Raw genomic sequence first — 15,774 nt, forward strand, 5'->3', positions numbered from 1 at the left:
ATCTTCAAAAATAAAAAAAATTAATTATAAAAAATTAAAAGCAGTGATGCATTTTAAAATATCAACCAAGAAGAATATAAAATAAGGAGGGGATTTCTGGAAGTAACTATTCATTTTCTTATGAGGTGGTAGAAATTGCTACTAGAAAAGCTGGGGTAGCTCTTACAAAATAAGGTATTTGAACTCAGTCTACTTGTGTACTCAAGAGTAGATCCCATTTCTGTTTTAGAATGCAGAATTGGTAGTCATTAAATCTTATTAAATCAGCCCAAGACTACTGGGAGTTGTAAATTTCAGTTTTTATGCACCATATGAAGTCTTCTCAAACCATTGGCTTCCATAATTGTATTTGAGAAAACTTCCTTCCAGAGCCCACACAAATAATTACTGATACCAAAGTGCATAGAGATTCTGCTTCTTTAATGTTTGGTCATAACATATGGTTGATTTGACCCTCCAGTAAAGTAATGAAATTAATTAATAACTGGATGATTAGCTATCATTTATAGCCACTATATTGACTTAATAATGAGGAAAAGCCATATGTATATGTGTTTCTGTGTAGTTATAGATTAAGAAAATGGGAAAAGCAAAAGCTTTGATATGGGATTGGACTGTTTTATTTATATATCCTCATTATATTCCAAACAAGAGACTGTCATTTGAATAAGTCTGCTAATCAGCTTAGCTTTTAAGTGTGGTTACTATTTATCATACATCTCATTCTTCTAAACAGAAGTAAATAACGATTCACAATATTATAATTAGCCACAAGAGCTCAAGTTCTGATAAAAATGAAAATATATGATTGAATCAAGTAGCAGCCTGATTTTCTATTTTCAGCTGACATTTGGGGAAGGTTGCAAAGTCAAGTTTCTCTCCATCTTTCTATAACTGTTGTAAAAACTTAACTGATGCTTGACACACCATATTATGGTAAGTCTTCCATTTTTCTGATCTGCTAACTATTTATCGCCATGTTTTGCTGCTTTCTTTAAATCTCGGGAGTCAATGGGAAGTTGCTTAAAATTTAGTAGTCTCTAAGTTCTTGAAGGAAAACTGAGTCCCTGATGTTATATGTCATTCTTGAGTTTTTATAAACTGTATTTAGGAAATACTACTTCCAGTTTATTCTTTCATTCTTTTTATTAAAAAACAAAGGTTTTTTGATGTTTTATTTGTGAGATAGTCACTTAAAAGGAAATAAAATGATAGAATTGACTCTAAATATAGACTCTGATTTATTAACAAAGGACCGTTATTTATTTCTATTGGATTTGGTTTCTCTTTTTGTTTAAAGTAGCTTTAATTGTGCTAAAGCTTTAGTGGAAGAAACTTCGAGGCCAAGAGGAATGAGCGGGTGTTTGTGCTAGGGTTTGACTATTTGATAGGGTAAACTGCTATTGAGTTATTTGTGTCAAATTTTGCCAATGGTGAAAGAATTGTTTTTCATCTGTTAAATTGCAGTCTCATTTCTATGCAACACAGAAAATGTTAAATACTCTTCTGGGTTAAAACTGTTAAACTGTGGACTGAGTGTGAAGTGCAGAGGTTTACATAGCTCCCCTATACCCTTTTAAAAAAATAGTATACAGTAGTTTAATGAATAGCCATCAGACAAACACATGTGGGAGTTCAATATTCAAGGCACAAAATACAAGAGCTCCAGTCCCTCCACAGACTCTACCTGCTCATGTACAGTTTGTCACTTTTCCTTCCTCTCTAGAAGATTGCTATTGTGAGTTTATGGCATTTTTCCTTGCTTTTATTTATAACCGTACCAGTTATGTATGACTCTCAAACAAAATAATTTTGCTTGTCTTGGAACTTCATATAAGTGGACTGATATCAGATACATCTTTTGTGTCTTGCTTAACTAACACTTTATTTGCAAATTTTATCCAGGTATTGTATGTAGCTACTTTTCTTTAATTTTTATCACCATGTAGTATTCCATTGCATACAGGTACTGCAACTTATTGATTGGTTTTTAGATGAACATTTGTGTCATATCCAGTTTGGGGCCGTCATGGACACAGCTGCTGTGAGCTCTCTGGTGCATCTCTCTGGCTGCTCATGTGCAAAAAATTCCAAAAGGATCTATACCTTGGAGTTAATGGGTCATGATACATTTGTATCTGAAGCTTTAACAGACAGTGTCAAATTGTATTACAAAGGTTGAACTACATGATGAATTCTTTTTGAATATACCGCTGGACTAGAAGTTCATACTTTAATATTTTTGCATCTATGATAATAAAGAAAACTCTTTTTATTTAACTATTAATTTATCTGGGCTTGGTCTCAAAATTTTACTGGCTTTATGAAAAGAATTGAGCAACTTTTATTCCTTTTCCCTTTTTTTGAATAACTTGTTTAAGATAGAAAACGTCTGTGCCATTCCTGTTGGTAGAAACCACCTATAAAACATCCAGGTCCTGATGCAATGATGGCTGATGGGGAAGTTTTCATGTCACTTAAGTTTCTTTAATGGCTATTGTTCTGGATTTATTCTCAATTGCATTCTGTGCCAGGTTTTTATTTTTAAAACTTTTAAAAAGAACCCTGTAGAGATGTAATTCATATATTATTGAATTTCTCCTTTTAAAGTCTACAACTCTTTGGTTTTTGGTATATTCACAGAGTTGTGCAGCCCTCAGCTTGATCTAATTTCAGAACATTTCTGACCCTCATAAAAGCAATCCCATATCCATTAACAGTCACTCCCTGTTTCCCACAATGCCCCCAGCCCTAGGCAACCACTAATCTATTTTCTCTCCTTATGAATTTGCCTATTGTGGACACTTCATATAAATAGAATCATGTACTATGCGGTCTTTTGCGACTGGCTTCCTTCATTTAACATAATGTTTTCAATGGTCGTCCATGTTGTAGCATCTGTCAGTACTTCGTTCCTAATATTCCATTGTATGTCTATATTATGTTAAGTTCATCCACTTATCAGTTGATAGGCATTTGGGAATAATGCTGCTACGAACTTTCATGTACAAATTTTTGCATAAGTACATGTTTTCATTTCTCTTGAATATATTAATACATCCAGGAGTGGAATGTCTGGGTCATATGGTAACTCTATGTTTAACATTTTGCGGAACTGCCAGACTGTTTTCCAAAATGGCTGCACCATTTTACATTCCCACCAGCAACGTATAAGGATTCCAATATTTCCATAGTCCCCCTACCATTGTTTATCTTTTTAAAAATTTCAGCCATGCTAATGGGTGTGAAGTGGCATCTCATTGTGGTTTTGATTTGCATTGCCAAATGACTAATGATGCTGAGCCTTTTTCCTTGTGCTTATTGCTTTTTGTATCTCTTGTTCAGACAAATGTCTATTTAAATCCTCCGCTCATGTTTAAATTTCATTATTCCCCTTTTTATTGTTGACTTGTAGCAGTTCTTTATTTATTTTAGAGGCAAGTCCCTTATCAGACATATCATTTGCAAAGATTTTCTCATATTTTGTGGATTGTCTTTTCACTTTCTTGATGGTGACATTTGAAACAGAAAAGTTTTTAAATTTTAATGACATTTAATTTATCTAACTTTTCTTTTCTCACTTGTACTTTTGCTACCTTTGCCTAACCCAAGGTCATGAAGATTTACTCTCATATTTTATGTTTTCTTCTAAGTATTTTGCAGCTTTAGCTTTTAATTTTAGGTCCATGAAACATTTGGAGTTAATTGTATACCATGTGAAGTAGTGGTCAAACTTCATTCTTGATTTGGTATTTTATTGATAGTGTCCTGGATTTGACTTTTTTCACCTAAAGTGGAAATATTTTTCTGCTGCTAGAGATGAGAAATTTTACTGTCCAACTAGCAAGTCCTGAATTATCTATATTCCATCTTAATTCTTGCAAACAAGTCCATTTCCTCTTCAAGTTCATCCCATTCTTGCAGTACTTAATCATACATAGTTAGTAAGATAATAGCTGATACTTCCAGTATTTTGCCTGGAGATTTGACTTCCAAAATCTAAAAGTTCATTAGGTACATTTTCCATCTTCCGAGTTACCATAGGTGACAGTTTTGCTAAATGTTTCCTTACCATTTTTCTAGCTTCTACTTGCCCCCTGGAACTAAAGCCAATGGCATATATTTTAGTTCTTGTTTCAGCACCTGTTTACTTCTACTATCAATTTATGTACCAGTTAGTTATTGCCTATAACAGCCATCTAAACTTAAGTTACTCAAACTTTAATCATTTGTTTTTCTAGCTTATCAGTTGTGAGGATGCGTTTTGGCTAATGGTGCCTGAGCATGCTTAATCTCAGCTGGACATCTACAAGTCAGTGGACATCTGTTCTAGGATGGGTGCTGCTGGAATAGCTTAAATGGAGAAGCTCTGCTCCATGCTCATTATATCCTTCTCTTGTGATTACTAGGCGAGTCGAGGCATGTCTTTCTTATGGCAATGGCCAATGCACAGGAGGGCAAGTGGAAATTGGGAAAGGTTTTTTAAAGGCCCTGCCTACATCATGTCTACTGACATCTCATTGACCAAAGAAAATATGTGGTCACACTCAGAATCAAGGGTCAGAGAAACAGTCTTTGATGGGAGAAACTTCAGTGTCACATGACAAAGAGAATAGATAGAAAGAGGGGCTAAAAATTGGAGCCAATAATGCCATCAGTTCAGCATGTAAGATTATCATGGTCATAAAGCAAAAGTGATAAGTATAAAGGACTTAACCCAGTTCCTCTTCATTGTTAGAGTCTAATAAATATTAATTTTTTTAAAAATTAGAAATGTTGAGAGTTTACAAAGCAATCATGTATAAAATACAGGATTACCATATACCACCCTGTTATTAACACCTTGGATAGGTGTAGGACAAGCAATTTTTATAATTCTACTATCAACTATAGTCCATGGGTTCACTGTTTGTGTACTATAGTTTCATGGATTTTTAAAAAAATTTTGTTCTGTTACCATATATACAATCCAACATTTCCCCTTTTAAGCACATTCATATACATACATATATATATATATGTATGTATGTATGTATGTATGTATTTCAGTGCTGCTTATAACATTCACAATGTTGTACTACCCTCACCACCATTCATTACCAGAACATTTCCATCGTGCCAAATAGGAACCCTGTAAACATTTTAAGGCTTAATTTCCCATTCCTATCCTCATCCCACTCCCTGATAGCCTACATTCTAGATTCTGACTCTATGAGTTTGTTATTATTATGTTTCAAATTAGTGAGATCATACAATATTTATCCTTTCGTGCCTGGTTTATTTCACTCAGCATGGTGTCTTCAAGGTTCATCCATGTTGTAACTTATATCAGGGCATCATTCCTTTTTACGGCTGGATAATATTCTATGGTATGTATATACCAATTAGTTATTTTTAAAAATTACAATCTGGCTACCATACATATAACAGGATGATAAAAATACAAACTGTCTCAATTAGGACCAAAGCTGTAGAATGGAGACCGAAGAGTATTAACTGCCTACACATTCTAAAGAGAGAGGCCAGATCATATATAGACATTGCCAAGCAATAACCACCCACATGCTTTAACCTTTCCTCTCCTTAGGGTATACAGAGGGATCTCATAAACTCTGACCTAAAAGATTGGATAGTGAAGATTTCTGTGAAGAGAGTTGTCAGAGTGCCATGAACTGGTTTCCTCTCACGTGAAACTAAGTGAGTGCTCCTTTAAAATGTGACTGAGCAGGCATGATATGTGAAATTTGGATGCTGGCACGCATTGCTGACTCATATTCAAAACATAGAAATCAAAAAAGAGCACTCACTGTAAAAGCTAGTCAGAGCTGTTGCTATGACAGAGAAATGGGCGACATGGGAGTAAGTCATGTGTTCCCCGATGCTGTGTCTAGAGGGGACCCCACAGAAAAGTACTAGGCTTGGGTCCTCTAAAGTCTACATAGTGCAGGATAATATGGTCTGCTGGGCCCAAAGGTGAGGAGTGAGTCAGAGAGGCATTATGTCCAACGAGGGCAAGGCGAATGACTCCCAGTGATGATGGCAGGACTTGGGGCTGGCATAGAGTCTTTGAAGAACCCACCAAAGCATTCCATAAATGAAACAATCAGTTGGACACCTGCCACACCCAGAGGGCACCAATGCCATGCTCTAACTGTCCCATCAACAGAGAGCCACTTCTGTTCCTCCTCCTCCCCAATTCTTCAACCATCCCGGAAGCGGAAATAATATAGTGAGTCTGGGAGGAGAAATGGAATAGTCCTGCGGAGTAACAGTCCCCTGCCCCACTGCAGGCTTCCCCGCTGGAAGTAGGACTATTCTGGGAGAGGGGATAAGCCTTGAATTGGATGAGAGATAAAAGCTTTAATGTTGAATTGGTCTGGATTTTTTAATACCTAAAAATCACATTGGTTGTAATAACAGAGTGACCAAAGTAACTACAGGATCTATCCAAGATAACACCAGGGATGGGGTTAGGAGAGTTGACATAGCATGGAGGAAAGAGCACCCTGGTTAGAATATACATTTGCTTTCTGCCTCCCCTTGAAGAGTTCAACTTCTATGATAAATCAGGTATATGCACAAATAAAATTATATAGAAACAGTATATAAGAAGAGAATTCCTTGCTCAAGAAATAACCAATATTATCTATATTTTAATACAAATTGTTCTCAAATGTATTACCTTTGGTTCCAATGTTTCCACTTCACAAAGCGTAGCATTTCCTGTTGCTCATTAATGGCCGTGATTTTTTCAACTGTTTTCACATCCATAATGTTGCTTTCAAACCTGCAAAACTTCCTTGCATGGGCTATGTAATTCATTCCAAAATTAAAATGAATAAGATGCTCCTCAGAGTATGTGCCACTGAACCATCATTTTTCTATGATATTTAGTGACTATATGAAATAGAGATTCTCTCTCACTAAAAAATAACAAGATTTTTCGTTTTTAGCAAGGGCTTTCAGTGGCTATTTCCGTGACCAACAGATTTGTCCTTCGGGAAACATCTATGTTGGACAAGCACTGATCAAGCAGATACAGTTTGGTGCTCTGGATGCTTTTATCACAATGTCAATACCAATGAGTCCCTTAAAACAAAGAGCCGTTTGTGATTTTTTTAAATTTCATTTTTGCTATGAAATATCCCATTGACTATCTATGTGTAGTATATATAAAGTTTAAAAAATAAAAACACCCATATACTTATTCATCATCCAGTTTAGGAAATAGAATATTTTACCTCTAAAATCTTGGATGCCCTACTCAATCATAACCTCCTCCCCTCTCACCAATGCAACCATGATTTTAAGTGTTGTGTTAATCTTTTCCTTGATGTGCCTTAGTAATTTACCTCAAATATATGCAACCCTAAACAATGCCATTAAGTTTTCTAATGCATTTTATCTTTGTATAAATTATATGATATTCTGTACTTATTTTTTGCATCTTTTGGTTTTCACTCTGTTTTAAGGTTCATCTACAATATAAGTGATGGTAATTGACACCACAATTTTATTCTTCTGTCAGGGGACATTTAGATTATTTGCAGATATTTGCTATTACAAATAATTTTGCTATAAACATCCCTGAATGTGAAACTTATACCTCTGTAAAAGTCTCTTGGGGTATGCAACTAGGAGAAAAGAGCTTTACAACATAATGCTATATTCTTATTTTCAACACATATAAGAGCTCCATTGCTCAACATCCTTGCCCATTCCGGTAGGAGTAAAACTCTGCTTGTCATTTTGGTTTTAATTTCTATTTCCCTTTAAGGTAAAACTTCCTTTCATGTGTTTTTCAGCCATTGATGGATCCTTTCCTGTGGAATGCCTGTCGATGTATTTTGTCCATTTTTCTATTGTATTTATTGTTCTTTCCTTATTGATTTTTACGGTTGCTTTTTGTTTGCTTGTTTTTGGTGGGGTGGATGGGGTACTGGGTATCGAACCTGGGACCTCTTACGTGGGAAGCAGGCACTCAGCTCCCGTGCTACTTCCGCTCCTTAGGGTTTCTTTACAAAGGCTGAGTACCAATCTCTTTCCAGTTATGCCTGTCAGAGAGATCTTATCTTTCCATGTTTTTAAAGCGCCCTTGGAGCAACAGACATTTGTAAGCGGTCAGATTTATCAATCTTCTCTACAATTAAGAGTTCTGGGGTTTTGTTTAAAGAATCTTTATATGATTATAAAAATATTGTGCTATATACTCTCTTAAAGTTTTAAAATTTTGCTTGACACATTTAAATCCTTGATCCACATGGACTTGATTTTGTGATTGCTGTGAGATATGGGCCTCAGCGCATTCTTTCCCACATGTGTTACCAATTGCTTGAGTGCTCTTGACTGAATAGTTCTTTTCTCCCCAATGAGCCGTAATGCTGCCACTGTTAATTATTGAGTTTGTAGACGTGGGTGAGTTTGTTCCTGGTGCCTCTTCTGTTCTATTGATCTATTTCTGTACCTCTAAGCCTACACCACACCGTTTTAATTACAGCTTTATTAAATCTTGAAGTTTGGCACGTTCCCTCACTTGCTTCTGGAATCTCTTAGCCTGAAGGAGGATATGGCACACTTTGTTACTCTTTATAAATTTTAGAATTAACTTGTCCAGTTCACTGTGTATCAGATATTTCAGCACTGACACAGCTGACAAAATCATTTGTAATTCATTTCCTTGCTAAATCACACAATTGTCTATAGACTTTGAAACTGCCAATCAGTGATTGAACATCATCTTAAACAAGTGACGGAAGTTAATGGTCGAGATAATGCCACGTTGATATCATGACCTCCCGAAACGATGCACTCCCTCGGATTGGATGTCAGCATCCAGTATTGTCCCTTTGCAAACCATTTTCCACCTGTAGTGGGAATGATATTTTGAAAATGTAAGTGTGAGCATGTACTTCGTTAAAAATTGACATTGTCTTCTGTGGTCCTTTGCGCAAAATCCCTAGTGTGTTCTCCCAGGCGCTTTATGATCTGAAGTTTGCTTATATCTCAAGTCTTATATCTGGAGATTGATTTTATTTTTTTTATTTATTTATTTATTTTTATTATTGATTTTGTAAAAATATTACATTAAAAAAAAGTATGAGGTCCCATTCAACCCCATCACCCCCCCACCACTCCCCCCCCCCCCCCCCAGCAACACTCACTCCCCTCATCATGACACATCCATTGCACCCGGCAAGTACATCTCTGGGCATCTCTGCACCTCATGGTCAATGGTCAACATCATGGCCCATACTCTCCCACATTCCATCCAGTGGGCCTTGGGAGAATTTACAATGTCTGGTGATTGCCCCTGAAGCACCATCCAGGGCAACTCTAAGTCCCAAAGGCGCCTCCATATGGAGATTAATTTTAGACAACTGATTTTGACAAGGGTGCTAAGTCCTTTCAATGGGGTAAGAATAGTCTCTTCAAAAAATGATGCCAGGCAAACTAGATATCCAGATGCAAACGAATGAAAATGGACCCCTACCTCACATTATATACAAAAATCAACTCAAAATGAATCAAACACCCAATGACCAAAAATCTTAAACTATAAGATTCCTAGAAGAAAACATAGAGGAACATCTTCAGGCCCTTGTGTTAGGCAATGGATACTTGGGCTTTACACCAAAACCACAAGCAACAAAAGAAAAAATAGATAAATAGGATTTCGCCAAAATTAAAATATTTTGTGCATTAAAGGACATCGTCAAGAAAGTGAAAAGACAACCTATAGAATAGGAGAAAATATTTAGAAACTACATATCTGATAAGGGTTTAATAGCCAGAATATATAAGAACTTCTACAACTCAACAAAAAGAAAACCCAGTTAAAAACATGGGCAAAGATATCATGTTATGAGGCTATGGGTTTGATTCAAACCTCTTTTAGCAGGTTTCTTCTGATATCCCACTAGCAGGAGAAAAGCAATGCCATCTCTTTATTGCCAGATGGCTGTGCAAGTCCAGGTTCCACACTCGGTCTTCACTGATTCCCCCAGGGGACAAAGGGTATCTGATTACTGCTGAGCAGGTGGCATTTCAGTGTGTACTTCTGTGTTTTTGCTGATCGTCCTTGGCAGAGTGGGGTAGGGACACCTCTAATGACTTCTCTTGTGACTGTCACTGACACAGTGAGGTAGCCTCATTACCACTGGACAATAGTGAAAGTGCTGACCCTACACCAGAATTTCTGACACCCCGCCAGGGTGGCAGGAGTTTCTTGTTATGGCTCCCTAGGTGGTCTCTAGTGACTGTGGCGGGGAGTCTCATTACTGCCCCGTGGGGATGAGAGTCCTCCCTCGAGACAGCCTTCTCTGCCATCACTCTGGTGGGAGAGGAGTGGCATCCTGTTACAGCCAGGTGAAGGTGAAAATCCAGGTACCCCACTTAGTCTTTGCTGCAGAGGATGGAGTGGAGCTGCAGTTTTCCCCATGGTGTTTGACTTGAGTCATGTGGCAATTGTCTGAACATTTCCTGTCTTGCTAGGCGACCCCTTTCTGTGTCCCTTGGCTAGAGAGAGCAATCTTATTTTGGGCCTTTTTGGTCTGTACCTGCTGGATTTTCTGTATTGCTGGCTTCTCCAGAATCCAGTTCAGAATAGATGAGGCCAAAAGAAAAACCCAAGGAATTCTCCACCATGTCATTCCTTGTGTCTGGAGGTGGTTAGCCCTTATGCTCTCTTCTTTCCACCTTTCAGAGTCTTTTTAGTCTTACTTTATATGTAATGTCTAGGACTTTTAGCTGTAATTAGCTGAAGAAATGGGGAAAACACATACTTCATCTGCCTGGAAGAGGAAGTTTGCCATGATCTTATTCTCATGCCCACCTACACAGACCATTTTGCCTAGAATTTTCCTCCATACTATACTATTTAGGGTAAAACAGGTTTTAATAAATAAACTCTTAATTTTCAGAGATTTAACATCATAGAAGTTTATGTCTCATGCATGTTACAGTTTAATATGTGAATGTTCCTGTTGGCAGGTGGTTGTCCTCCAAGCAGTGATTCAGGAACCTGGGCTTTTGTACCCCAAAGCTCCTCCATCCCCTACAGTCTTGAACTTCCAAATGGCAAATGGGGAAAGAGAGGGGAGAGCAGGTACACCTCTGTCTTAAAAATACCCAGCCTGGAAAAAGATAACATGCATCAATTCCTGTCACATTTCTTTGTTGAGACCTGGTTGCATGGCCACATCTGGATGGAAAGTGGGTTAAGACATGTAGGTCTTGACTGTGCAGGTGCTTCCCAGTGACAACTCCATACTGTAGAAGAAAATCAAAGGGCATTTGTCTATATTGGCCACATCTACCTTCTCTACCTCAGTATTTTTTCCAAGGCTAAGCTCAATGCTATCTCCGAAAAGACTACTCATGACATCTCCCTCCAACTTTTGTCAATACCCTCATTACATGCTTGCACAGTAATTTTTTTTAACTGTCAGAGAAAAAGTTTAAGGATGTGGAAAACATGAGGGTATATCAGTGTTTTTAAACAGGAGGTTATAAAATGTTATAATTTTGTTTTTAAAAATGTATGTGCACATATAGAAACATTTTTACATTTCCTGTAATGAATCCATATTATTTTTATAAGTAGAAAATACGTACCTTTTGAGCAATAGCAATGATCTGAAAAGGCTATATGAAATTTTTTTTTTTTAAGTTGCAAGCAAGAAGAAGCACCCCTAGCTTTGGCTACAAAGTCCTACAGTTCTTTTACAATATTAAGATGCTTTAAAAAGAGATCTTACATTATCTGATGTCTGATATTTATTACTTATACCCCCCTCACAACCCTTGATTTTATGACTGGAGTAGATAGAATGTAAAATGATAGGAAACGTTTTAATGACTGCATCAATGTAATAATATTATAGGCTTTAAAGCTTTCAAAAGTAAGATAGTGGGGTGGGTAAAGCCCAGTGGTTGAGCACCTGCTTCACATGTATGAGGTCCTGGGTTCAATCTCTGGTACATCCTTTTAAAAAAAAGGTAGTTAAAATCAGTTGTCCTACATTAAAATACTGTGACCATACCCCTGGTTTGCCTTGTGTAATTTCGGGTTATGCTCATTGTCCTGGCATAGTTGTTTGCTTGCCTCCTTTCACTCTCAAAGCAGTGGTTAACTAAAGTTATTCTATATAATCACTTGCAGACTAGTTATATTGAAAAAATTTTATAAATTTTATGTACATTCTAATAAAGGAAATACCACCTGTCACTAAAATCTGGAAAATGTGTTTATCACAGTACATAATTTCAAATTATTAAAATAATTTTCTTCCATTAAGAATTAAAGTAGATTTTATTAACGAATTGAGAGTACCAAGAATGACTGGTGCCAAAACATCTTCAGATGTTTTTAAAATACTCAAGAATGAAAATTTTTTATTTTTTCAAATGTTAAAGTTATTCAAAGGAAAATGATAACACACCTAGAATTCTAGAATGGATCATATCAGGTATCACAAGTATAGAAATAAATAATTGTGAGTTTATCAACCTATTCCAGAAGAATATGTGCTAGATAATTTTCTAAATGAGGTAATATCTCCAAAGACATTCCTTTAGCATTATAGAAAAACATAGAAAATTAAAAATGGCTTAGATTTTAGTATAGAGGTTACTAAAATCAGTTTGGTCAGTTGAATTTTATTTTACCCATAAAAATGAATATAATGATATACTAACTCCTGGTGCTACCTCTTCTTTAAAACAAGAAAATCCATCATTTTAAAAAGTTATCAAAGTTACATTTAAAACAGAGAACAAAAGATTTTCTAGGCAGTTATCAAAGAAGGGGGGCATTCTGCATTCAGACTGGCCACATGAAATCAGCTCTTGGCCTTTGTGAAACACAAATACCTTTATCACCTCCACTGAACATTAGGGAAAATGAAAAGAGAACAAAATAGAAGAACAGTGCTTTAAAATAACTTTTCAAGAGAATCAGATTCCTTAATTACTTTTCTCATTCACTGCAGTATATTTCTGATTCTTTCTGCCATATAATGTGTTTATAATTTGAAGTAACGAGTCTACTCCTTGTACACATTAAATGTCAAAGCATCAATACATTTGCATACTTTGAGATTAATCTTTGGATTTCTCCTTTTCTGATTCTTGTGACCATTTCCAGGAACTTAATGAAACTTCTATTGGCAGAGAACATGCAGTAGCAATTACAGCATCTCTAAACCCCTGATATGTGATTTGAAACTGTTCTGTGTATTCCTTCTGGCTTGGTGATTTATACAATGTTGCCAGCCTCTGCTTTTGAATTGAACAATTAACTGTATTGTAGTAGTTTATGTCCCCAAGTTTCCCCTAAAGCAGGAATCAGTGAGGTCTGATTTCTATTAAACTTTGTTGTCGTCTGATCGGTTAAAAATACCTTTAAGTGTTCTGAAAGGAAGTCTGGAAGGAGATAAAGTTGTGCCAAAAGTTCTGTGTAATCATGACACCAAAATAATAAATATGGGAGAGTATTTTCAAGAGTGAAATCCCCCAAAGCTTTTTGGTGCTCCTGTCCCATGTATGTTCCTGTTATAAGATGAGGCTGCTGAACACAGGTAGTGGCAGGTCTACCACTCTGTCAACCAGAAAACTTTCCTCTGTATCGATAAAAACTGCTTCAGCTGCCACTCCTCCAAAACATTCTGGTATCTGCACATCTACTGCATCTATTGCCAATTCCATACATAATAGTGTGTTTCCAACTCCAGGTGCACCACAGCTTTCTGTTGTTTAGGTTGAAGGTACTTCACCCCCAAGAATATTATCTAGGGCTGAACAGAAGGTAAATACGGAGCCCTGGGTATACTCCTGCTCAAGAAGTCCCAGTGCTGTACACTTCTTGTCTGTGTCAGGTGTCCCAGCATGTCTTGTTATCTTTAAGAGACATTCTCTTCTCACAATATGTGGAGTTTCTAAGGCTTCCCCTTTAGATAGCCCAACTTCTTTGCTGAGCTCTGGGGGTTTAACCTCCAAGAGTCCCTCAGCAGTCTGGAAATTCGCAGAGACTATCTTTACCCGAACCACTGTGGACAGCGGGAAATGCCCTAAATCCTGCTGCATTTCAACAAGGGACACTTGATGGCAGTTCCCAGGAGGCCAAACTGTGCATCAGCACCTGGCCCTCTCCATGTGACCACTTCCACAGTACTTAGATTTAGCTTGTGTAACAACCCATAAAACCTAATTCTTTGCATTTTATTAACATCTACTTAGTTCTATCAAGTGGAGTTAGTGCTTTTCTTGAAGGCTGAGATTATGTTTTTCATCTCTGTATCACAGATTTCTACCATACTGTGGCACTATAGTAGATGCTAAATTAAGGTTTATTGACAATCTAAAGTAGTGATGGTGATAAATATGTTATCACATTAATTTGCTTTTTCCGATCTTTTCATTTCAAAGGCTTATATGGCCTTTGTTCTCCTTATGGAAGTTGTTGCAGATTTCCTGGATATTTATATTTGAAGTGCTGTTTCTAAATATGGAAGCTAATATCTATCGGTTTGAACCATATGAAATTGCTGATATTCAACTGTTTTGGAAATGCAAAAATGGCAATTTTCTTTGTGTCAGCCTGTTATAGAAACACATGCATAGTTTTTAATAAATGGAATATAATAAATGCTATTAGATGGAAATAAGTAAATATTCAATACTGTAAACCCACATAGAGTGAAAACAGTCCCATAACTGACTGCGTTTCTCCAAGATGACTTTATCCCTTCGGCTTTATGGGGTTCAAGAATCACCTTTAAAATCATGAGTTTCAATAAGAGAATCTCCAAAATCCCATGATTCTACATCAAAACACAAATCTGAAAGACAAAACTAGTTTTTTTTAGATTGTGTAAACCAAGATCTGGAAGACAAAGTCAGTAGAAAGCAGGAGACGGTTTGTCTCATGTTCCTCTTAGTCTTGCTTCCACTGCATTAGGACCTCTGGGAAACAGCTAGCCCTTCTCCTACAAAGGGAGTTGACCAATTCGCGCCATTTCCCTATAACTTTGGCTTTAAATTTGAGCATGCCTCATAGCAATCTTCTGAGTGTATAAGTCAACAGAGATGCTGTCCTCTGGGTGAAACTCACTTATTTGGTTTTCTTCCATCACTAGCCATGTCAGCAGAGGTGAGCTGTATGTCTATTTTGTGACTGTGCCCAGCATCGCCCTTCCTGCCACCCCACTCCATTGAGTGCAGCGATTAGTACATAGTGGTCTATACCATTTGAATAGGTACACATTTCCTTCTGAATACTGGGAAGTTGTCCTCACACTGTACAGCAGAGAATAACTGGAGGCAACGGAGCTGTGATGAGAAGTTCAGGTGATGAATAAGCAGAGGTTGAGGTGTCTCAACCCTGAGATCCTAAGCCATTTCTACCCCCACCCCTTGTTTTTTTAAAATTATTTTTTTTATTGACTTTGTAATAATATTACATTAAAAATATATATATGAGGTCCCATTCAACCCTACACCCCCACCCCACCTCTCCCCCCCCCCAGCAACACTCGTTCCCATCATCATGACACATCCATTGCATTTGGTAAGTACATCTTTGGGCACCTCTGCACCTCATGGTCAATGGTCCACATCATGGCCCATACTCTCCCCCATTCCATCCAGTGGGCCCTGTGAGGATTTACAATGTCCGGTGATTGCCCCTGAAGCACCATCCAGGGCAGCTCCATGTCCCAAAGACGCCTCCACCTCTCATCTCTTCCTGCCTTTCCCTATACCCATCAGCCACCATGT

General features: G+C 37.2%; 1 pseudogene; it reads right to left on the reverse strand.

The window, feature by feature from the left end:
• Positions 1–13,098: 13,098 nt before the first annotated feature.
• On the reverse strand, positions 13,099–14,082 carry LOC101417091 (DNA repair protein RAD51 homolog 3 pseudogene; annotated as a pseudogene).
• Between the last annotated feature and the right edge of the window lie 1,692 nt (positions 14,083–15,774).

The sequence above is a fragment of the Dasypus novemcinctus genome, chromosome 17, assembly GCF_030445035.2.
Source record: "Dasypus novemcinctus isolate mDasNov1 chromosome 17, mDasNov1.1.hap2, whole genome shotgun sequence".
Lineage (NCBI taxonomy): Eukaryota > Metazoa > Chordata > Mammalia > Cingulata > Dasypodidae > Dasypus > Dasypus novemcinctus.